The following is a 24,274-nucleotide window of genomic DNA, read 5'->3' on the forward strand; positions in this document are numbered from 1 at the left end:
GGAATGCTGGGCCAGGGTACCAGATATTTTCAACAAAGGAGGTGAAGTGTCCCATTTAAAAAAATGTTGGCAATGAATTAAACAATTTTTCTAATAATAATAATAATAAAAAAAAAACAGGCCAGATGTGGTGGCTCACACCCGTAACTCTAGCACTTTGTGGGGTGGAGGCAGGCGGATGACCTGAGGTCAGGAGTTTGAGACCAGACTGGCCAACATGGCGAAACCTTGTCTCTACTAAAAGTACAAAAATTAGCTGGGCATGGTGGCAGGCACTGTAATCCCAGCTACTCAGGAGGCTGAGGCAGGAGAATCACTTGAACTCGGGAGGTGGAGGTTGTAGTGAGCTGAGATCGTGCCATTGCATTCCAGCCTGGGTGACAAGAGCAAAACTCCGTCTCAAAAAAAAATCCCAAACCCCCCCCCCCAGAACACTCACACACAACAAAGTCAGCTGCTAAGGGGCATTAATTACATGTGCAAAATCCCACTGGTCACAGGATGTCACATAATCATGAGAGTAACTGTCCCATCATAGGCTCAAGTCATAGTCATGCTCAAGGGGAGAGGGTGACACGGAGCCTGTGCACCAGGGAGCAGGAATCTTGGGGGACATCTTAGAATTCCACCTCCTACAGTAACATTTCTTCTCACCATGAACCCACCACAGGTTTTCTGTCTATCCATAAATACATCTGTGATTAGAATTTGAGGAATTTCATACAAAACTGTCTGGTCGGTTCCCCCTGGGTCCTTTGGGAAAGAGTAGCCTTGAAGAGAATGGAGGGCAAGAGTGAGATTATTGAGGAAGGAACCCCCAGAGAAGCCACAGAGGATCAGGATAGAGCCAAGGAAGGCTGAGCCTTCCTCTTGGGTTGGGTGTGAGACTGAAGCCAACAGTATAGCTCGTGTCAGACTTTTGGCTGCTCTATTCATCACACAGAAGAGTAACACTTCATTAGGTGCTGTCATTCAAAGTGGAACGTATCTTCATTCTCTTCAGGGTTTTTGGCAGTTAGATTTCTGAGTTACTTCATAAAAATTTAAATGAGCTATTTTTAATGATGATTGGTAGAAGGAAGATAAATCATCATTCATAGAATTTTTAATGGGAAAAGTAATTTCAGTATTCTTTTGGGGGAAGCACTTTGGGCAAAAGCTATTCCTACAGCCCTCATGTTATTACTTCAAACATGAACCTGGTTTAGAAGAAGAAAGATTTGCTGCTGAGTTTTGTTTGGAATTGGTGTAACTGAAGCATGGGGAGTGTCCAATATACGTGTGTGTATTGTGTTTGAGATGGAGTTTCGCTCTTGTTGCCCAGACTGGAGTGCAGTGGTGCGATCTCAGCTCACTGCAATTTCCGCCTCCCAGGTTCAAGTGATTCTCCTGCCTCAGCCTCTGGAGTAGCTGGGATTACAGGCATGTGCCACCACACCGGGCTAATTTTGTATTTTTAGTAGAGATGGGGCATCAACCATCTTGGCCAGGCTGGTCTAGAACTTCTGACCTTAGGTGATCCACCCGCCTTAGCCTCCCAAAGTGCTGGGATTACAGGCATGAGCCACTGTGCCCGTCCCAATTTATTTGTAATACAGTAAATCATGCATTATATTAACATTTTTGGTGATTCATTTTCTCATTTATTAAATTAATGCATACATTTTTTCAAAGTGAGGCTTAATATTGTAAGTAACACAGTGGTAGTAGAATGGGGCAAGCCTGTTCATCCTGGGTTAAGTGAGAACACCTTCATTTTCATAATGTAGAGCATTATCCTTTTCTATGGAGATTGAGCTAAATGCCAGGCTTCCCGTATTTGCCCAGAATACATAGCAGGCTGGTTTGTAAAAGAGGAGATATTTTCAGTTTGGTTGAAAGTAGCAATTTATTAATAAATTAATTTTTGTCTTTTTAAAAATAGAGAAAGAGTCTTGCTATGCTGCCCAGACTGGTGTCGAACTCCTGGTCTCAAGTGACCCTCCCACCTCGGCCTCCCAAAGTGCTGGAATTACAGGTGTGAGTCACCACATCTAGCCTGAAAGTAGCAATTTAGGAAAAAAAAAAAAAAAAAACTTAGGAAGCTTTTAGTGACGAGAAAATGAGTTGGTTTCATGCTTCTGAGAATTTATAAATGAACTGACTGAAAATGGAAATAGTGGTTATAAAGATTGTCAATAAAAAAGAAAATGAACTAGTGTCATTGAGAACTTAGAAAGTTTTCTGCATCTTTGTAGCCAGGAGGAAAAAAAAACTTAGAGGCTGGGAGTGGTGGCTCATGCCTGTAATCTCAGCACTTTGGGAGGCCAAGGCAGGTGGATCACAAGGTCAGGAGTTGGAGACCAGCCTGGCCAACATAGTGAAACTCCATCTCTACTAAAAATACAAAAATTAGTTGGATGTGGTGGCACGTACCTGTAATCCCAGCTACCCGGGAGGCTGAGGCAGGAAAATCTCTTGAACCCAGGAGGCAGAGGTTGCGGTGAGCCAAGACCACGCCATTGCACTCCAGCCTGGGTGACAGACTGAGATTCTGTCTCAAAAAAAAAAAAAAAAAAAAAAAAAAAAACCAAAAAGCAAAAAACTTAAAACTCATTTTGATAATATATATGGTATATGTGTAATAATACATATGTTTCATCTTTTATTCTAGTAACTGTCTATAAGTATAGAACTAACTGTAAATAACATACCTGACTTTTATGAAAAATAAAATTCATCAGTAAGTTTTAAAAGAAAGGAAAACATGCTTGACATTGGACCTTATGGTATCATATCACCTAATGCACATATGTTGAAAATGCAGTGGTTTGCTGACATTCCATCTTAAAAACAAATCATGGAGGATTCATTTCTGGAGGGATTAAACATAGTTTGATGAGGTTTCACCTCAACAGAGGGATCATATGTGGATACTTCCAGGATTCATGTCTTTGAAACGTTTGGAAAACTGAGGGTTAGTTTGTTCTAGTTTGTTGGGTGGGCGGGGCAGGGGATGGGGGCACAGCTCTGGCAGATTGCTGCTCACTGCCAGCAGATTAGCTTTTTTTTTTTTTGAGACAACATTTCACTCTGTTGCCCAGGCTGGAGTGCAGTGGTGAGATCTTGGCTCACTGCAGCCTCGGCCTCCCTGAGCTCAAGCAATCCTTCCACTTTAGACTCCCAAGTAGCTAGGATTACAGGCATGTGCCCCCACACCCAGCTAATTTTTGTGTTTTTTGTAGAGATGGGGTCTCACTTTGTTGTTCAGGCTGGTCTTGAACTCCGGGACTGAAGTGATCCACCTGCCTCGACCTCCCAGAGTGCTGGGATTACAGGGGTGAGCCACCTCGTGTGGCCTCTCATTTTAATAGGAGCAGGATATCTGGGCTTTGTTTCATATAAGATGTTTTGATTTTTGTGTTTTTTTTTTTTTTTTTTTTTTTTTTTTTTTTAGTAGATGCGGGGTTTCACCGTGTTAGCCAGGATGGTCTCGATCTCCTGACCTCATGATCCGCCCGCCTCGGCCTCCCAAAGCGCTGGGATTACAGGTGTGAGCCACTGCGCCCGGCCAGATGTTTTTATTTTTAAATGTTGGCTCAATTTTTATTAAAAATGTTGCTTGCTGGGCCCCAGGGAAGCCTGTGCGTGGCCCACTGGTGGCTAGATGGAGAGAGATGTAGTGGAGGCCTTGATACTGGTGTGAAATAGAAAAAGAGTGGATCTGGGTGGCTGTGCTCCTGACCTGCCTGGTCCCATGTAGGCAACTCTCTTCATCTTCTGAATCCTGACTTCCATTATTCAGGAGGGTTCTGATGACATTGTCTTGAAAGCACCCTCCTCTGTAATGCTCACACTTTGAAGAATTATTTTTTTTTCTATTTTGTACGAGAGACATACTGTTCAACATGTGTATATGTGTGTATGTGCGCGTGTGTTGAGAGACAGGGTCTCCCTCTGTTGCTCAGGCTGGAGTGCAGATGCCTGGTTAATTTTTTAAATTCTGTAGAGACTGAGTCTTGTGATGCTGCTTAGGCTGGTCTCAAACTCCTGGCCTCAAGTGATCCTCCCACCTCGGCCTCCCACAGTCCTGGGATTGCAGGTGTGAGCCACTGCACCTGGCGCAATGTGTTTTTTGATGAATCTTTTATTTGATACGTGAATCTCATGAGTTATGTGATTCCAGCATTTTTCTTATGCCAATTTTTTTTTTTTTCACGTAGACTTTCTCAGAGTGGTAGCATGCTCTGGATGACCTGTAGGTTCTTAGTCTTTTGTTTTGACAATTTTCTAATAAGCTACTAGTTGTAGCTTGTTACTCTTGTTTTGACAATTTTAAGGATTCATTTCTCGTGGTCCAAGAAATAAAGTCCATATATAATGTATAGAAAGAGAACTAGCATTGCAATTATTTTCTCTCCCCTCTTCCTTTTCCTTTTGTGTGGAATGATCCCTTACGCTGTGACCAGGCAGCAGGAAATGAAGCTTAAGTTAGCAGAACGTAGTGAATTTTAGCTTTTCAGGCAGTCAGTGTGGTAAATTCAGTCTCGGTTTCAACTTCACTTGGAACTGTTTACAAATTCTAAAAATTCTAGTGTTAACTGCAGAAATTCTAGTTTTGCAGGCTAGGCTGCAGAATTTGATTTTATTAAGGTTGATTTATTAGGTTCCTGAAATTATTTTTGAACAAGTTGAGCTGGTGATGCCATTTATAAGTGTAATACCATTTTAAAACAACACTCAGGCGTAAGAAAAACAGTATGAAACAGGCAGCCTCATTGTAAGATTCCATTCAGTATTGCTAATCTTTTGTCAAAGTCTGCCTACTTTATGTATTTGTGGTGAAAAGGTATCCTTAGCAACCAAGATCATTGGTTTGCTATATAAAAGGAGATCCTGGACTATTCTATTTTTATTTTTATATAATTTTTTCTTTTTCTTTTTTTTTTTTTAAAATCAGACAAAGGTTAAAGCGTGACCCAGACTGATCTAACATCTAAAGATTCAGTTGCTTGACCCTGAGTTTGCTTTTTTTTCCCAATGATAATAAGGACGCAGATGGCAAGACACGACAGCAAAAGTGCATGGGCCGCAGCGTTTGAATAAAAAGGTGGAATGTGCCTTAGGCCATGTGCACAGTGTCTCCCCTTCCCAGCTCTCTCTTCGTGTCTTTCAAGAGTCTTTTTTTTGCAAGGCTGCCCAACAAAAGGAAATCTGACATTTCCTTATGACTCTGCGGAAAATTAAGGGAAAATAAAAATGCTTCTAGATCATTTCAAAAAATCAGAATGAAGGTAGTGATATTGAGTCTCACCTGAAAGCAAAATGTGTATTTTTTTTAATCAAGTATCATTACTGAAAAAAGAATGATAATGAGAAAGAAAATAATGAGAAAAGAATTTGTCATTAGTCCCTAAAATGACAAATTTGGGCATACTCGAGAAGTAATGACATAGCTGCTGATTTCTAACTTTTATTCTGATATTAATGATTTCTTCGATCAAAGGGAGCTCCCTACCTTTATGGTGGTTCTTTTTTCATAAACTGGGCTCGGGCATTTCCCAGAATAAGGCTATTTTCTAAATTCCTTTGAGATACTAAATCCCTTCTTCTTTTCTTCTAAAGGAAACGGTGCAGCAAATGTCTCACTTTGAAGCTATCAAGGAAGCATCTATTAGTTTTGTGAATAAGAAAAATAGAAGAGGGTGATCAATGATAATGAAGAAAAACCTTCCTTTTTTGGCTCTTAGGTTTTGCATAGCCATTTCCTGAGTCAGCTTTAGTTCTCATTTTCTTTAGCACCTGTACTATTATAGAAATTATTTCTAGAATTGGTCACACGTATATTAGAAACCTCTGCACGGAGAATTTATTTAAGTTTTTTTTGCTATTTTTTTTTTGACATGGAGTCTCGCTGTTTTGCCCAGGCTGTAGTGCAGTGTCACGATCTGCACTCACTGCAACCTCTTCTTCCTTGGTTGAAGTGATTTTCCTGTCTCAGCCTCCCGAGTAGCTGGGATTACAGGCATGTACCTCCATACCTGGCTAATTTTTGTGTTTTTAGTAGAGATGGGGTTTCACCATGTTGGTCAGGCTGGTCTCGAACTCCTGACCTCAGGTGTTCTTGAGATTGCCTGCCTTGGTCTCCCAGAATGCTGGGATTACAGGCATGAGCCACGGTGCCCGGCCTCACCCTTTGTTTTTGACTGACTGACTATTAAGTGACATTGGCAATTCAGGCAATGCTTTGTATTTCTGACCTGCAGGATAAGGACAAGCAGCCTAGGGAAGCTCATTCTCCACAAGGCTACCCAGAGTTCCCAGGGACACTCTGTTCCTTCATGAAGTGCAGAAATGAAGAATAGCCTGAGATGTGCAAGGAGTTTTTCAGAACTTCTCTTGTAGAATGAAGATCCATTTTTACAGTATCCTGGTTTATAAAAGCCCAAGGTCACTTTCAACACGAGGCATCATCCGGTAACTGCTGGCAAGTGTCTGGAAGAGTCATCTACACACAGAAAGTGGGAGAGTCTCAGACTGCAGCAGGGTTGTTTGCACTCATGGTTTTTGTTTTTTTAAACCCAGACACGACTTGTTGAATTTCTTTCTCATGAATGAATTCTTCTTAAGGCACTGACTCAAGCAGTTCTATTTTTTTTTCCTGCCTGAAATTACCAAATTCACTCTTACATTAATCAAATAAAAGGTTGTTGGAAATTACTTTCTGGTCTTTCTCTGTGGAAAATCACCCTGCAGAGAACTTGCAGGCTTCTCTTATGCAGAATAGAATGCATGAACTACTTGGGAGATAGACTGTGAAGAGCAAAGTTTAGCCATTAACTTGGGATCCACCCACCAACAAAGACTCCTTCAGGCTTCACTCTTCAGCCATTGGTCCTCAGGGGTGAGGAGATCCTTTTTAAAAAAGTCATTTTGGGCAGGGCGCAGTGGATCATGTCTGTAATCCCGCCACTTGGGGAGGCCGAGGAGGGTGGATCACTTGAGGCCAGGAGTTCGGGACCAGCCTCGGCAACATAACAAGACCCCCGTCCCCACTAAAAATACACAAAGTAGCTGGTCGTCGTGGCAGGCACCTGTAATCCTAGCTACTTGGGAGGCTGAGGCAGGAGAATTGCTTGAATCCAGGAGGCAGAGGTTGCCATGAGCTGAGATTGTGCCACTGCACTCCAGCCTGGGTGACAGAGCCACACTCCATCTCAAAAAAAAAAAAAAAAAAAGAAAAGAAATGTCATTTTAGCTTACATCTAAAGTACATGAGTCCAAGCAAACACAGCACAAGAACAGGAACTTTTATGAAGTCCAAGTTCACATATCACTAACAGCCAAGCAAACCTGGGGAAAAAGATCTCGTATTCTCTTTTTTCTACCTATATTCAGAGATAATCAAGTGCCTCTTTGGTGCAGGATGTCAACTTTAGTATATACAGACTGGTCAAACAAATGCTGTATTTTCCCATTTCATGTTTGTGTTCTTTTTTCTGTCTCATGAAGGTTTCTGTAAAATGCTGGACTTCAGATTGCTGCTGTAGATTCCAGTTTTGCCATCTTTTATACATAGGAAGCAGCTGGAAATAAAACAGTGCAGTTTAAATAATTTTTAAAATAATTTTAAAAAATATTTATTTAAAGTGAAAGATACGAAGATTGAGGTTTCTTGCTCAACAAAATAAATTGTTTCCGGTCCCAGCTGGCTTTATCATAGATAATTCTTCTTTGTTAGATGGATTGTAATCTGTGGATCAGAGGCGTCCTCGTAATAAGGTGGAAGTATTTTCAGGACCACATCTTGGTCCGGATAGTCTAAGAAGATCGGCAAACCACAAAGGCCAAGGACTGAGGTTTTGGCCGCGTGAGTCCTTCAAGGGACCACTAGGTGACGGTGCTGCACCGTTAGTGCCAGAACGCCGCTCGCTCTGGTGCTTCCAGGCCGGGAAATGTAACTGCAGAGAGAACTCTGATGACTGACGTTTGTCCCCAGGAGCCGTTAAGTTGGCCCAGCAGAGGTGGTCTCTCTGTGTTATAGATCTTGTAACCGAATTTTCTATTTAGGTTTTGTTGAGGCTGTAATTCATTAAGTCATCAAACTATTGTTTGTCTTTCTAAAAGCTGTGATGGTGTTTTTGAAAAATTGGCAAGGTACAGCCAAATTTCAGATTTTGTAAAGATTCTTAGTAAAATTTCATTTCATTTCATTTCATTTATTTATTTTTTCTGAGATGGAATCTTGCTCTGTCACCCAGACTGGGATGCAGTGGTGTGATCTCGGCTTGCTGCAGCCTCTGCCTCTTGGGTTCGAGTGATTCTCTGCCTCAGCCTCCCAAGTAACTGGAACTACAGATGTGCACTACCACGCCCTGCTAATTTTTGTATTTTTAGTAGAGAAGAGGTTTCACCACTTTGGCCAGGCTGGTCTCGAACTCCTGACCTCAGGTGATCCATTGTGCCAGGCCTACAATCTTTTTTTTTTTTTTTTTGAGACAGATTCTTTCCCTGTCACCCAGGCTGGAGTGCAATGGTGCGATCTCAGCTCACTGCAACCTCCCCCTAGTGGGTTCAAGCGATTCTCTTGCCTCAGCCTCCAGAGCAGCTGGGATTATGGATGTGCACCACTGCCCAGCTAATTTTTGTATTTTTAGTAGAGACAGGGTTTCACCATGTTGGCCAGGCTGGTCTCGAACCCCTGACCACATGTGATCCACCTGCCTTGGCTTCCCAAAGTGCTGGGATTACAGGCATGAGCCACCATGCCTGGCCAACATACATTTTAAAAAAATTATCTGGGTGTGGTGGTGCTCACCTGAGGTTCTAAGTACTTGAGAGGCTGAGGCAGGAGAATCCTTTGAGCCCGGGAGGTCGAGGCTGCAGTGAGCTGAGATCGGGCCACTGCACTCCAGCCTGGGTGACAGAGTGAGACCCTTGTCTCAAACAAACAAAAATCCTATTCATTTGTTTTTCGTTGAATGATTAAGACTTTGCTAAAACTGAAGATACTTGATGGCTGAATGGAAAAGTGAAATCCTGGTGGCCCAAGTGGCATTCAGGTGTCCTGAGCTCCCCCATGGAATCTGAATAAGGAGTTAGCAGGTTTCTGGGTGAGGCACCTGCCTGCTGGGGCTCTTCTAGCTGCAATACGAGAGATTTGGACTGGAGAACTCCAAGGTCCCTTCTAATTCTAGCAGCCTTTGATTATTTTATTTGAAGCAGTTGCAAAATAGTAAAGTATAGGAGATCTTGAGAGACATTTAATTTGATTTCAATTTCCTCATTTCATAATATGGTATTTATATATATTAAAAATATATAAAAATATATAAAAAATATATTATATATATATATATGTCTTCTCTAATACCAGAAGTGATTTTCATTCCTGGAATTCCAAGAATGAGAATTTTGAAGTTTTAGTTAAATAAATAATAGGTTAGGAGTTAAAGAGTCTGGGCCGGGCATGGCGCACACGCCTGTAATCTCAGCCCTTTGGGAGGCTGAGGTGGACGGATCACTTGATTTTGAGACCAGCCTGGCCAACATGGTGAAACCCCATCTCTACTAAAAATACAAAAATTAGCCAGGCGTGGTGGTGGGCGCCTGTAATCCCAGCTATTTGGAAGGCTGAGCTTGGAGAATAACTTGAACTCGGGAGGCAGAGGTTACAGTGAGCCAAGATCATGCCACTGCACTCCAGCCTGGGCAACAGAGTGAGACTGAGTCTCAAAAAAAAAAAAAAAAAAAAAAAAAAAAAAACCAAAAAAACCCCAAAACAAAGTCTATTATGATAGCATCTTAGAGCTGTAAATGGTTTAGAAACATTAGCCTTCTACTGCTACATTTAAAATCACTATAGAATTTCTGTATCACAAATCTGACCTTGAAGAATTCTATACAATTTTTTTTGGGAGGGATATGATATATTTTGCAAATGTCATATATATTCCCTTTGAATTAACGTATTCATTGCTTTTCTTTTATATAACTTACTTAATGAGAGAACCAGTTATGGACTCTGCCTTCAAGGAGATTACATTTTTCTGGACAGACAATTAGTTTGCCAAGCCATTATAAGAATGTGTAGTAAGTGATCTAAGTGGAGAAGAATCTCTGTGAGAACATAGTAATAGAGGTGAAAATTACTATTCATAGCAGCTTCATAAAGAAATAACTGTATGTTAGATTAGATTGTACACAGATGTTTATAAAAATAATCCTTTAACAGGAAACAGATAAAAAGTATTTTGTGTCTGTGTGAAATTTTTTTTTTTTTTTTTTTTTTTTGGCCTTTGGAAACCTGGAAACATACATAAAATTTTTTGAACAAATCACTCATAGTCACTAGAGTAAAGCTATGAAAATAAATGCTAGGGTAATATTTTTCTTTTAGTTTTCAAGGCATATAAATAGCTGTATATAACAAAACTTTATTTTATTCTAGCAGGTGTAGCTAAAGGAAAAACAACTCTAAAAACTAAAAAATTAAAAAAAAAACCCTCAAAATGTCACTTCTCATTCTCTGTGAAACTTTTTCCTCCTGTTACTCGTGGAGAATATCCTCTCCTTAGGAGAATTGTGATCCTAATTGGAAACTCATAGTTACCCCCAGCTGACATTTAAAAAGCAACAGTTTGCATCTGTAGTATAGACCATTTCAGGTTCATGGTAACTTTTGCTTATTTAAGAAATAAATATACGGAAATTTGTCATTCTTTCTGTGAAAAAAGCAAGGGAGAAAATATTCACAGAATCAATGATTCATAGTTATTTTTGTTAGGGTGAAAAACCATCTCTTGAGAAGGACAATAGTTCAGCGAACAAATGCCACAGTTCATGGGATGACACAGGCTATACTCTTTACCTGAATGGAGGAGGAAGTATGTTTTTTGTTCAAGGACAGTTTTGATGCAATTGAAATATTACAAAGTCCTACTCATTGTTCATGAATAATTGGATTTTAATGATGATCCTTTGTGTGAGATGCATATATTCTGACAAGGAACTCCCCTTTCTACTCCCCAAATAGAATGTTTGAAGTCTCTTATTCTTCCTTTTTTTTTTTTTTTTGACAGAGTGTCGCTGTGTCGCCCAAGCTGGAGTACAGTGGCACCATCGGGGCTCACTATAGCCTCTGCCTCCTGGGTTCAAGAGATTCTCCTGCCTTAGCCTCCCAAGTGGCTGAGATTACAGGAGCATGCCACCACACCCAGCTAATTTGTTTTTGTATTTTTAGTAGAGATGGGGTTTCACCATTTTGGCCAGGCTGGTCTCGAATTCCTGGCCTCAAGTGATCTGCCTGCCTCAGCCTCCCAAAGTGCTGGGATTACAAGCATGAGCCACCGTCCCCAGCCAAAGTCTCCTGTTGTTCCTTATTGACATTTTCTGTATCACTTCCACAACTTGGGCTTCTTCTAAGTGCCAAATTCACGTCTAGCAATCAGAATGACCCCTTCCTCAGGGACGATTTTCAGGGTGTTTGTATTGAATTGGAGAATGTTAACGGTGAACATAGCAATAAAGATAATCTAATCCCTTATTTTACAGGTGGAAAACTACATCTTGAGGAGTTTAGTTACACATCTGATAGGTTGCCGTGCTCCAGTTAGAACTCAGGAAAGATGAGAAGGTACAAGAAAATGTCTGTTGATGAAGAATTGACTGAGAGCCGTGGAACACACCTCGTTTAATTTTAGTCCTCACAATAATCTTATGTTGTTGATAAATCCCTATTTTAATTCTCCCATAGCTTTATTGAGAAATAATTGACAACATTGTAGAAGTTTAAGGTGTACAACCCATGATTTGATAAACATATATATTACGAAATGACGACCATAATCAAGTTAGTTAACACATCTATCATCTCACCTATTTACCATTTTTTTTGTTTTTGTTTCGTGGTGAGAACATTTAAGATCTATCTCTCAGCAGATTTCAGCTATACAAATTCCATGCATTAAGTACATTTACAATGTTGTACAACCATTATCACTATCCATTTCCAGAAGTTTTTCATCATCCCAAACAGAAGCTCTATGCCCATTAAATAATAACTGCTCATGCTCCTTCCTAACAGCCCCTGGTAATTTCTATTCTACTTTCAGTCTCTATGAATTTGCCTGTTCTTGATACTTAATATAAATAGAATAATAAAATATTTGTCTTTCTATGTCTGGCTGATTTCATGTAGCATAATAGTTTCAAGGTTTCAAGGGTTGATAGCATGTATCAAAATTTCATTTCTTTATTATTATTCATAGAGACAGGGTCTCACTCTATTTCCCAGGCCGGTCTTGAACTCCTGGGCTCAAGCAATCTTTCCACCTTGGCCTCCCAAAGTGCTGGGATTCCAGGTGTGAGCCACTGCACCCAGCCTCATTCTTTTTGATTGCTGGATAAGATTCTGTTGTATGTATATATCACATTTTGTTTATCTATTCATCTGTCAGTGAGCATTTGAATTGTTTCCACCTTTTGACTACTGTGAATAATGCTGCCATTTATATTGATGTACAAGTATCTGGAATGTAGTTTTATCATACCCTCAGTGTGCATTTCCTCCCATTATCCTTCTCTTTACATTTCTTTTTCTAGCAATTCCGTCGTGTCAGTATTTTCTGGTTAATCTGATAATAGTCTGCTGAATTTCCTCTCTTTAATGTCAAATGCTTTTAAAATTTTGTTTTGCATAATATCAGAATTGACATTGGCTCACTATTGAGACTTCCCTTTCAAGTATTATGTCTTGCCTCTCTATTATTCAGGTGTAAATAATTGTGCTCTCAGTAGAGTTTTGAGCATGTTAATATTGTTCCTCTGCACTCTTTAAGATTATTTTTAGGTATGTTCTTTGATGGTTATTTACTTATTTATTTATTTTGAGACAGAGTCTCGCTCTGTTGCCCAGGCAGGAGTGCAGTGGTGCACGATCTTGGCTCACTACAACCTCCACCACCTGGGTTCAAGCGATTCTCCTGCCTCAGCCTCCTGAGTAGCTGGGATTACAGGTGTGTGCTACTACGCCAGGCTAATTTTTGTATTTTTAGTAGAGATGGGGTTTCACCATATTGGCCAGGCTGGTCTTGAACTCCTGACCTCAAGTGATCGACCCGCCTCGGCCTCCCAAAATGCTAGGATTACAGGTGTGAGCCATTGCGCCTAGCCTTTGATGGCTATTTTTAGTGGAATATTTACCGTTTTGTTTTCTACTGCTTATTGTTGGTATACTAGAAAGCCATTAATTCTTGCATAGTAATGTTGTTACTGATACCATTCTTTATAATATTTATGTTAAATTCTCAACTGTTAGTTAATGTTTTAAATTGGTAGTGTACTTAGGATCCTTCTCTGCATGGATTGCTTTTGTACTTACTGAATATATATATTTAACAGAAAGAACTTTTGCTTTAAAAGATTAAATTGTTGCTGCACATTATCCCTATGTAGGGAGTAGCAGCATTTATCTTAGAGGCAGATGGTTTGTCTTTTTCTTTAGGTAAAATCTTAGTGGATCTTTTGGTTATGGAAGTCTTAGACTGGTGAAGACTGAAAAAAGGAAAATGAAGCCATTCTGTCTAATAAAGTAATACCATGAACATTCTCAGCTTCCTTTGCTACACAAAGAGGGATGGGATGGGAAACTCCAAGGTTGAGAGAAGAAAAACCATGGGGAGAAATGGCCCCAGTGAGGAGCCGAGTCCCATGCAAATATGGCTGCTAAGAAATTCCCTTTAAGGGAATGTCTGAGTGACAATGATATCTGGTATTAAATTGTAAGTTGATTCCTGTTCTGTGCTCTGTTGTGATCTGTTCTAAAATAAAATACATTAATAGAAAATTTGAGGTATAGTAAGGCCAACAGATCAGGAAATGATTGCCACTGAAAGATAATTACTCACAGTTTCCAAGAGGAACTCTACAAATTCCATGCATTAAGTACATTTACAATGTTGTACAACAATTATTAATTATTACCATCTTTATGAATTTGCCTATTCTTGATACTTAATATAAGTAAAATAATAGAGTATTTGTCTTTCTATGTCTGGCTTATTTCACTTAGCATAACGGTTTCAAGGTTTCAAGGGTTGACAGCATGTATCAAAATTTCATTTCTTTTTTTTTTTCTTTGAGATGAAGTCTCACTCTTGTCTCCCAGGCTGGAGTGCAATGGCATGATCTCGGCTCACTGCTCACTGCAACCTCCGCCTCCTGGGTTCAGGCGATTCTCCTGCCTCAGCCTCCTGAGTAGCTGGGATTACAGACACCTGCCACCATGCCCGGCTAATTTTTGTATTGTTAGTAGAGATGGGTTTCACCATGTTGGCCAGGAGGTCTTGAACTCCTGACCTCAGGTGATCCACCCGTCTAGGCCTCCCAAAGTGCTGGGATTATAGGCGTGAGCCACTGAACCTGGCCAAAATTTCAATTCTTTACTATTGTTATTATTATTATTAGTAGTAGTAGAGACAGGGTCTCACTATGTTGCCCAGGATGGTCTTGAACTCCTGGGCTCAAGCTATCTTTCCACCTTGGCCTCCTAAAGTGCCGGGATTCCAGGTGTGAGCCACTACACCCAGCCTCATTCTTTTTTATGGCTGGATAATATTCTGTTGTATGTATATATCACATTTTGTATATACCACAAGAGGAAGGGGGCAGGGGCAATGAGGGAGGCAGGAGGCCCAGGCAGGGTGACTCAGGCATGTTATATCCCAAATGAGGCACACCCAGCATATGCACATAGGGCAGATATAAAAGCATTTTCCCAGGAGCTAGAAACATGGTCAGTACACAGTCCTTCTCAGTGGTTCTAAACCTTCAATAAAGTTCTATCACATGCAACTAGCTTATGTTAATAGTACTTTGGAGAATAAACGAAACAGGGCTGTTTGTCAGGTTGCAGATGTTGCTACAGGAAGTGAGTAGAGTAGAAAATCCAAGTGAGAGGTGACCAGGAGAAATGCAAACACTTCCCACCAAGAATTCTTACAAGTACTGAGGAAGGCTGCAGACATCATGTGGGATGGAGGCCCAAGGCAACTTATTTGGGGAATAAATGCCTCAGGAAGGCTGGGGAAGTTGGAAACACCCAGTATCAGGCCCTTGGGTTATGATGGCAGGAATTCTAGTTTTCAAAGCTTGGGAAACACTAGGGAGTGACTGTTCTTAAAGGAGGGATTCTTTACAAAAGTGATTCTGAGGTCATGGACATGAATTTTGGGAAAATGATGCAGTTTCCACACCAACGTATAATATTTTATATATCACATCGACAGCTAACAGAAGCTTTAGAGCCCATCTATAGATGCTGGTCCAAGAACCTTGAGTGAAGGCTCATGTGCCTTAGAAGTCACAGTAAAAGAAATGAACATGATATGTTCTCTTTACATTGGTCATGACACACCTAGTTCAATTATGCATCTTTAATACCACTACAGGTTTTAATTGCCATAACCACTTTTTCTTTAATCAGCTCTATTGTCTGGGTTCTTACCTATACTGTAGTATGAAATTAGGTCAACTTAAAATGGTAGAAGTTTATTGTAAATGCCAGGACAGTTTTCTAGTATTTATTACGAAGGGGTCATGATTTCTTTCTAAAGTAAGTCAAGTTAGGACTCATTTTCTTATCCTTCTTTCTATTTAAGAGTGTGCATCATATTAGAAAGTGTGGTTCCTTAAGTTCTGAGAAGAATTGAAGGAAATGATTACCAAAAGGGAGACTTTACCAGGTGCGGTTGTGCACACCTGTAGCCCCAGCTACTTAGGAGGCTGTGGCAGGAGGATCGCTTGAGTACAGGAGCTCTGGACTGTAGTGCACTATGCTGATCTGGTGTCTGGACCAAGTTTGGCATCAGTATGGTGACCTCTTGGGAGCAGGTCAAAACTCCTGTGCTGATCAGTAGTGGGATCACGCCTGTGAATAGCCACTATACTCTAGTCTGGGCAACATGGCGAGACTCTTGTTTCCAAAAAAAAAAAAAAATTAATTAAAAAATAAGAAAGACAAAAGGTAAATTTTATTTTCAAGTTATTAAAAAGTTTTCTGAATAGTTCAAAAGATAAATAAAAATCACATAAAGAAATAGTAAAAGACTGCTTGACATTTCTCTTAAAATTTTAATAATTAATTTGATAATTTAATGCTGGTTAATACTCGCTTTGGGACCATAAATTAGAAGTCATTTCACTGATAAAATGACATCTAGAATGACTAAAACAGTCTACAAGAATTTCATATGATACATTTCAACAGTCTCCACTTGTCTATAGTCATCATCTTAAGTCACATTAGGTATTGTATAATAAAGAATTTGTCTGGTGTTTGCCCCAGGTTCCTGGGACAGAGATTTTAAACCACTGGAATTTCCTCGGTGATAGGAGTGTCTGTTTTTCATGGTGGGCCCCTCAGACCAAGCCTGAGTTTTCACTAGTGAGATGACTCATGGCGGGCCCCTAGTTTTGGAATGGGAACTGGCCACGCTAGAAAGACCGACTATGCGATTCAGAGAGGTGGAGCTTTGAGCCAAGTGGTATCAGTCCAACTTCCAGAAAGGGGAGTGGGGCTGGAGGTTGAGTTCAGTCAGGTAGCCAGTGATGCAATGGGTCATGCCCAAATAATGAAATCCCAATAAAATCTATAGACTCTGAAGCTCCAATGAGCTTCCCAGCTGGTGAACACAACGAGCCAGGAGGGTGAAACATCCTGATTCCACAGGGAAAGGATGTGGAAGTTTCATGTTTGAGACTCTTCCAGCCCTCACTCTACAGGTCTCTTCTTTTGGTTGGTCCTGGTTTGTACCTTTTATATTAAAATTGAAGACAATAAGTTGGGCAGAGTGGCTTACACCTGTAATACCAGCACTTTGGGAGGCTGAGGCTGGTGGATCACTTGAGGCCAGGAGTTTGAGACCAACCTGGCCAACATGGTGAAACCCCACCTCTACTAAAAATACAAAAATTAGCCGGGTGTGGTGGCGCACGCCTATAATCCTAGCTACTTGGGAGGTTGAAGCATGAGAATCACTTGAACCTGGGAGGCGGAGGTTGCAGCGAGCTGAGATCATACCACTGCACTCCAACCTGGGTGACAGAGCGAGACTCCGTCTCAAAAAATGGGAATGCCTCAAGGGACATTTCCCCCCTACAATCCCAAAAGAACTCCAAAACTGAAGACAATAAATATGGTGCTATTCTGAGTTCTGTGAATTGTCCTATTAAATTATCAAATCTGAGGCAGATAGGAACCTGCAGGTTTTTAACCAGTTGGACAGAAGCATGGGTGGCTTTGGGACTCTGGAGCTGGTGGCTGGTGCCTAAGCGGGGAGGTTCTTGTGGAGGACTGTGTTCTCAGCCTGTGGGGTCTGTGTGATCTCCAGGTAGTTAGCGCTAGAATTGTGCTGCAGAAAGAGTCCAGATGGATGAAGAAAAGCTTCTCGGCTGGGTGCAGTGACTCGTGTCTGTAATCCCAGCTCTTTGGGAGGCTGAGGCAGGTGGATAACTTGAGACCATGAGTTCTAGACCAGCCTAGTCAACATAGTGAGACTCCTGTCTTTACAAAAAATAAAATTTTAGCTGGGTGCAATGGTGTACACCTGTAGCCCCAGCTACTTGGGAGACTGAGGAAACAGGATCATTTGAGCCTGGGAAGTTGAGGCTGCAGTGAGCTATGATCACACTGCCACTGCGCTCTAGCCTGAGTGACAAAGTGAGACTGGTCTCAAAAAAAAAAAAAATTTGTTTAGTATGCTTGGGTAATGGGTGATATGGCTTGGCTGTGTTCCCATCCAAATCTCATTTCAAATTGTAGCTCCCCATAATTCCCACTTGTTATGGTATGAACCCGGTGAAGATAATTGAATCATGGGGGCAGTTTCCCCCATACTGTTCTCGTGGAAGTGAATAAGTCTCATGAGATCTGATGGTTTCATAAGGGGAAACCCCTTTCACTTGGCTCTTACTTCTCTCTTGCCTGCCGCCATGTAAGACATGCCTTTCGCCTCCCGCCAAGATTGTGAGACATCCCCAGCCATGTGGAACTGTGAGTCCATTAAACCTCTTTTTCTTTATAAATTACTCAGTCTCAGGTGTGTCTTTATCAGCAGTGTGAAAACGGACTGATACAATGGGTAAATACAAAGCATGAAAGAACTCCAGAAACCGTGGAGAAAACAGAACCTCTGGAGATTGCCATGAGTGCTAAGCCAGCCCTAAGCACATATATGAACTAAATGAAGTTTGTCTTCAGTGCCATTTGGGGACCCGGCCTTCACTCAAACCACCATCCTTGCTCTGTTCAGTTTCCCAGTGCCATCAAGCTACCCAGGCAGACAAGAGTTGTCCACACAGTTGTCTTCCCAACTTCAGAACACGTTCTTCCCCTTGCCCCCCAACAGAAGTAGCTCTCAGTTATCATATTGGGAAGTTCTGATAAACTTACTCTCCTTAAGCTCTATTCATTGACGAGTGAAAAACATAATTTTTCCATGAGTGTTTCCCCAGTCCCTTTTATGAGAGATGAGCTGTGATGGGGAGATTTCCTTTTCACCACTTGTTATCTTTTCTCAAGTCCTACCATTAACCTGATTCCTAAGGGTTTGAAGATTTTTGGCTTTTAATAGACCTCTATGAAAACATACTTTACCACTCTACTAGCCAAAACCAGCTAGTTGAAGAAGTGGGAAAAGAATGGGGAATAAAGTTTGAAGGAGGGCGTGGGTGACATGTGGCTATAGAAACTGGTAAGGACTCTGGAAGCAGAGGCAGAAGCCTGCCTTGTTGGGTGGAGTTAATTTCTAAAACTTTGATTTTATAGTCTTAGATATAGCCATGTGGAAGGAAATCTGGAGAAAATGATACCGGTAACTGTATGACTGCCTCATCCACCTAGAGGAAGGTGGTCTTGGTCCAACTTCTAGAAGCAGAAAAGCAGTGGGAAAGAGGCACAGTGGGAAAAGCATGGGCTGGTTCTGGTCTCACCTTTGCCACTGGGCAGCCGTATGAACTTGGTGCAGTCATTTAACCTTCCTGGGTCAGAATCTTCAAAGTTGACATACGGGGGTCAGACTAGATGACTGATTTCTAAGGCACCTCTGGCTAGAAACCCACTTTCTGATAATCATGAATATGGTGAATGGGATTCACCCCTTCTTTGCAAGGGTGGTACAATACTGTAGGTTTTGAGCTCCTCTGCCTGTGAAATCCCTCATTTCTTAAAAGATCCCATCTCTGTCTCCTGTTGCCAGTCACATCCTCCTCAAGGGCCACAATACTTAGCATACATCACCTTTCTCTTTTACTTTGATAGTGATCATTTTTCCCTAAACCTTTCAAATCCTTTTTATTGTTTTTGGCTTTAAATTTAGGAGCACAGCTTCCATGGGACTTTGGACTTAGGTCATCTCCTGGGGAGGGACACTGTGGGCAGCATGAATCCTGGAAGCAGGATCAGAAACAAGACAGAAATAGCAGAGGTAAGTCTGGGGTTTAGCTTGAGAATAGATCAAGTGGAAAACTCCCCTTAGGGGTGAAGAGCAAGTACCAAATCAGGAGCAAGCATCGATTCAGAAATGCAGGCACAGACACAATATCCATAGATCAAGGAGCCTCTAAACCACAGAAGACTCTCACATAATCCCAGATGCACCAGGACCCAGTGTTTGGCCTTTTCAGGGCATGGCCAAGCTAATGTTGAAAGGCTGCAACGAGCTGGAGGCCATTATCCTAAGTGAATTAATACAGGAACAGAGAACCGAATACTGCATGTTCTCACTTTTATAAGTGAGATCTAAACATTGGGTACTCATGGACATGCAGATGGCAACAGTAGACACTGGGGACTACTAAAGCAGGCAGTGAGGAGAGGGGAAAGGAGTGAAAAATGAACTACTGGGTACTATGCTCACTACCTGGGTGACGGCATCACTTGTATCCCAGACTTCAGCATCACATAGTATACCCAAGCAACAACCTGCACGTGTACCTCCTGAATCTAAAAGTTGAAATTATAAATAAAATAAAATAAAATAAAATAAAATAAAATAAAATGCTTTAATTTCCAGACCAAAAAAATGTAAAAGAAAAGCTGCTGCAATGTAAGAGCTGACCACTCTGGGTAGATTCTGCTCTGCTGGTTGCAAAACAGAGTTATAGAGCAGACAAAATGTATGTTTGTTTGTGCGGAAAGAGGTAGGGAGTGGTGAGTGACTGGCCTAAAACGTCATCCCATTCTGAATACTTAGATATTAAAATGTCTTCAAAAGTGGGCTGGGCGCGGTGGCTCACGCCTGTAATCCCAGCACTTTGGGAGGCCGAGGCAGGTGGATCACGAGGTCAGGAGTTTGAGACCAGCCTGGCCAAGATGGTGAAACTCCATCTCCACTGAAAATACAAAAATTAGCGGGGCATGGTGGCGGGTGCCTGTAGTCCCAGCTACCCGGGAGGCTGAGGCAGGAGAATCGCTTGAACCCAGGAGGCGGAGTTTGCAGTGAGCCGAGATCGCACCACTGCACTCCAGCCTGGGCGACAAGAGCAAAACTCTATCTTTTTTTTTTTTTTTTTTTTGAGACGGAGTCTCGCTCTGTCGCCCAGGCTGGAGTGCAGTGGCCGGATCTCAGCTCACTGCAAGCTCCGCCTCCCGGGTTTATGCCATTCTCCTTCCTCAGCCTCCCGAGTAGCTGGGACTACAGGCGCCCGCCACCTCGCCCGGCTAGTGTTTTGTATTTTTTGGTAGAGACGGGGTTTCACCGTGTTCGCCAGGATGGTCTCGATCTCCTGACCTCGTGATCCGCCCGTCTCGGCCTCCCAAAGTGCTGGGATTACAGGCTTGAGCCACCGCGCCCGGCCAAAACTCCATCTTAAAAAAAAAAAAAAAAAAAAAAAAAAAAAATCTTCAAAAGTATCCTGAATAGGTGGTTATTTTATCATGATTTTTTTTTTTTGTAAAGTGAAAGCCAACTTATTATTATTAAAGTGAAAGAATAAAAGAATGATGGCTCCACAGATGGAGCAGCCCCGAGGGCACTGGTTGCTGATTTTCATGTTATTTCTTGATGATATGCTAAACTAGGGGTGGATTATTCAAGCCTCCCCTTTTCAGACCATGTAGGGTAACTTCCTGACATTTGTAAACTGTCATGGCGCTGGTGGGAGTGCAGCAGTGAGGACGATCAGAGGTCACTCTCATGGCCATTTTGGTTTTGGTGGGTTTTGACCAGCTCCTTCACTGCAATCTTATGTCCCATTTCCATTTCCAGGATTCCATTTCTTCCTGTTATATCAGCAAGGCTTTTATGACCTGTTTTATCAGCAACCTGTTTTATCAGCAAGCCCTTTATGACCTGTATTTTATGCTGACCTCCTATCTCATCCTGTGACTTAGAACGCCTTAACCATCTGGGAATGTAGCCCGGTAGGTTTTGGCCTTATTTTATCCAGCTCCTATTTAAGATGGAGTTGCTCTGGTTCACATGCCTCTGACATTTCCCCCCTTCTTTTTATAAGAGAATCCTTAATCCTAAGGATTGCAGAGGGATGAAGACTCTTCTTCTGTAACTTCTTAGGTTGAAAGGGGCAATGATATTCCTGCCTAACTATGAAGGTCTCCTGCATTCAGGTTAGAGAGGCGCTCAGTCAGAAAGCATCAGTACGGGCCGGGCGCAGTGGCACAAGCCTGTAATCCCAGCAGTTTGGGAGGCCCAGACGGGCGGATCACAAGGTCAGGAGATTGAAACCATCCTGGCTAACACGGTGAAACCCCGTCTCTACTAAAAATACAAAAAAATTAGCCGGGCGAGGTGGCAGGTGCCTGTAGTCCCAGCTACTCTGGAGGCTGAGGCAGGAGAATGGCGTGAACCCAGGAGGCGGAGCTTGCAGTGAGCTGAGATCGCGCCACTGCACTCCAGCCTGGGGGCAGAGCGAGACTCTGTCTCAAAAAAAAAAGCATCAGTATGATAAGGTCCATTCATAAGTCTTGAGTTTCAATGAAAGGTGATATCTGGAAGATTAATAAGTGTTTAACAAAACATTCAGTAAGCTTGTCCTGTATTCCTACACAAAGAGTATAACAGCAATATATTCCACAAGAGTAAAGCAAAATAAGTAAAGTTATTCCAAGTAAACTAAATTAGAAGGCTTTTCATGAACTGGGCAACTGTTGGAACTAAGCTGATATGGGGTTGCTAGATGGGGTTGCACATGCCCAGGATTAGAATATTGATCCAGATTTTTGCATTACCAAAACCCTTGTTTCTTCTGAGTAGCAGTCAGAGGTTACTGACTGGTTCACAGGAGTAAGCAGGGTTAGCCTAAATTGCAGAAACAAACTTAAAAACAACTAATGAGACTAGAATTTAATAACAAGTGTACCATAGTTCTTGAAAACATAATATTTCTCTCTCTAGTTTCCCATTTTTACTAAAGACAAATCATGGTAAGACTGATTTGCTTTATTATACTTGGCCTGACTATTTGTGTAAAATGTAGCAACAGTATTTTTCATATAAGCTCTTTTAAAATTGGCTTTGATGGAACTCTGTTCCATAGAAGGGATTTCAGATAAGACTTTTAAAAAGCTGAACCCAGCCATGGGTTTGTACCCTCAAATACCAATGACTTGGGTAAATTTCTTTCCTCTTGTGGTCCCAAGATAACTTGGGCTCCTGGACCTGTTGGAAAGTGACATTCTTTACTTACCACAGGTTAGAAACCCTGTACAAGGACTATTGTAGGCAAGGTATGAGGCTGTTCCCCATGGGGCTTTTATTGGCTATATAAGTTAAGTTTAATTCCTTAAAGGGAAACACACCACTCCAGTCAAAGCCTTGGTAAAATAACCAGTTTCTCAAATTGTGTTCTGTTACAAAAGAAAACAGATTCTTATTGCACTTATGCAAATAACTATATTGCCATAAGTTAAGAATACTCACAACTAGTTTCCAAACTCTGGAGAAATTAGGTAGAGAGAAACAAATGTGCTCCCAATTTTGTTCACAGCAGTATAATTTACTTAATTGCTACAAGCTGTAAATAGCTCAAAAGAAAAGTTTCCTTAACTCTGAAAAACAAAACAAAGGATGAGCAGTGTTTCAAGCAAAGTTAAAAAGATTACTTCAGTTTTCTGTTGGTTCAGTTAATTCAGTTAACTCCTTTTCTATTTGATATTCATGAACATTCCAGCTCTTCATGAGAGTTCTGAAAGTTGTTTCCTCTATTCTAATGTTACAATTTCCAAAGTTATTAGAAACCTGCATTTAAGAACACCTGCTAGAGTTCTACAGTTGTTTATCATGATTTTCATCATGATTTTCCTACCACTGTGTAATTTACAAAGAAACTTAGCATTTATACTGTAGTTTATGCTTACATTGTGCCAATCGGGGTTTTCAAATTTTGCCTAATTGGGTTATGGAACCAACATTTTTGGGGATAACAAGAGTAATTCATTTAACTTTCACAATATTCCTATGAGATAGGTATGGTGAATGAGGAAAATGAATTTCAAAGAGGTTAAGTAACTTGTCCAAGAGCGATTAGAGGGACCATAATGGAACTGGGATTCAAATATAAGCCTGTTAGACCACCTAAAACCCAAGAAAATTTCTCCACTGTATGTGCCATCATCCACAGGGAACAAAAATGGTTTCTCTGTTAGAACATTGTAGCTATTGTAGCATGAAAGGCCAAATCAAGGTTTTCTTCACTTTTATTTTCTGCCAAAACTCTCAACTCATTACATCTGTGGAACTTTGTTTTTTCTAGAGAGTGGTGAAACAGCCAAAATAAAAAACAATCGTTATGAAAAAATATCTTTAGAGTTTCCCTAAGGGAGAAAATAGGTTAGAGAGAGAAGCCTGTGACTACTAAGAGGCAGGGGTCTGTGAGTACACCTCTCCCCCATCCAAGAGGATGATCTAATTGGAAAAATATGTTTGTTCAGTGATAGCAAAGAGTAGAGTTGAGAAGGGTCCCAGAGTTCTGCTTCCCCTCCCTGGGTTCTGTATGTGTGTTTGTGCACGTGAGTAGTATAATCACATTCAACTCTAGGTAGGCTAGTGGTGTGTAAATGCTTCCTTCCCCAAGTAAGGCTGGGGGAGACCCAAGCTTTGCAGAGAAGCCTCCTCCCACCAAAGCTTGGCATGGCAGTGGCAAATGCCTGTGAGGGTGGTGGCTTAGGCAGGGTGCCTGGGTCTTGTTCCCCACACTGCCCACCACCAGTCATGGTGAGTGGGACAGGAGAGTGCTGGAAAGTTTGTCGTATTCTCAAGAGAGGCTCAAGATTGGCTGA

Source organism: Rhinopithecus roxellana, chromosome 21 (assembly GCF_007565055.1).
Source record: "Rhinopithecus roxellana isolate Shanxi Qingling chromosome 21, ASM756505v1, whole genome shotgun sequence".
In the NCBI taxonomy this organism is placed as follows: Eukaryota; Metazoa; Chordata; class Mammalia; order Primates; family Cercopithecidae; genus Rhinopithecus; species Rhinopithecus roxellana.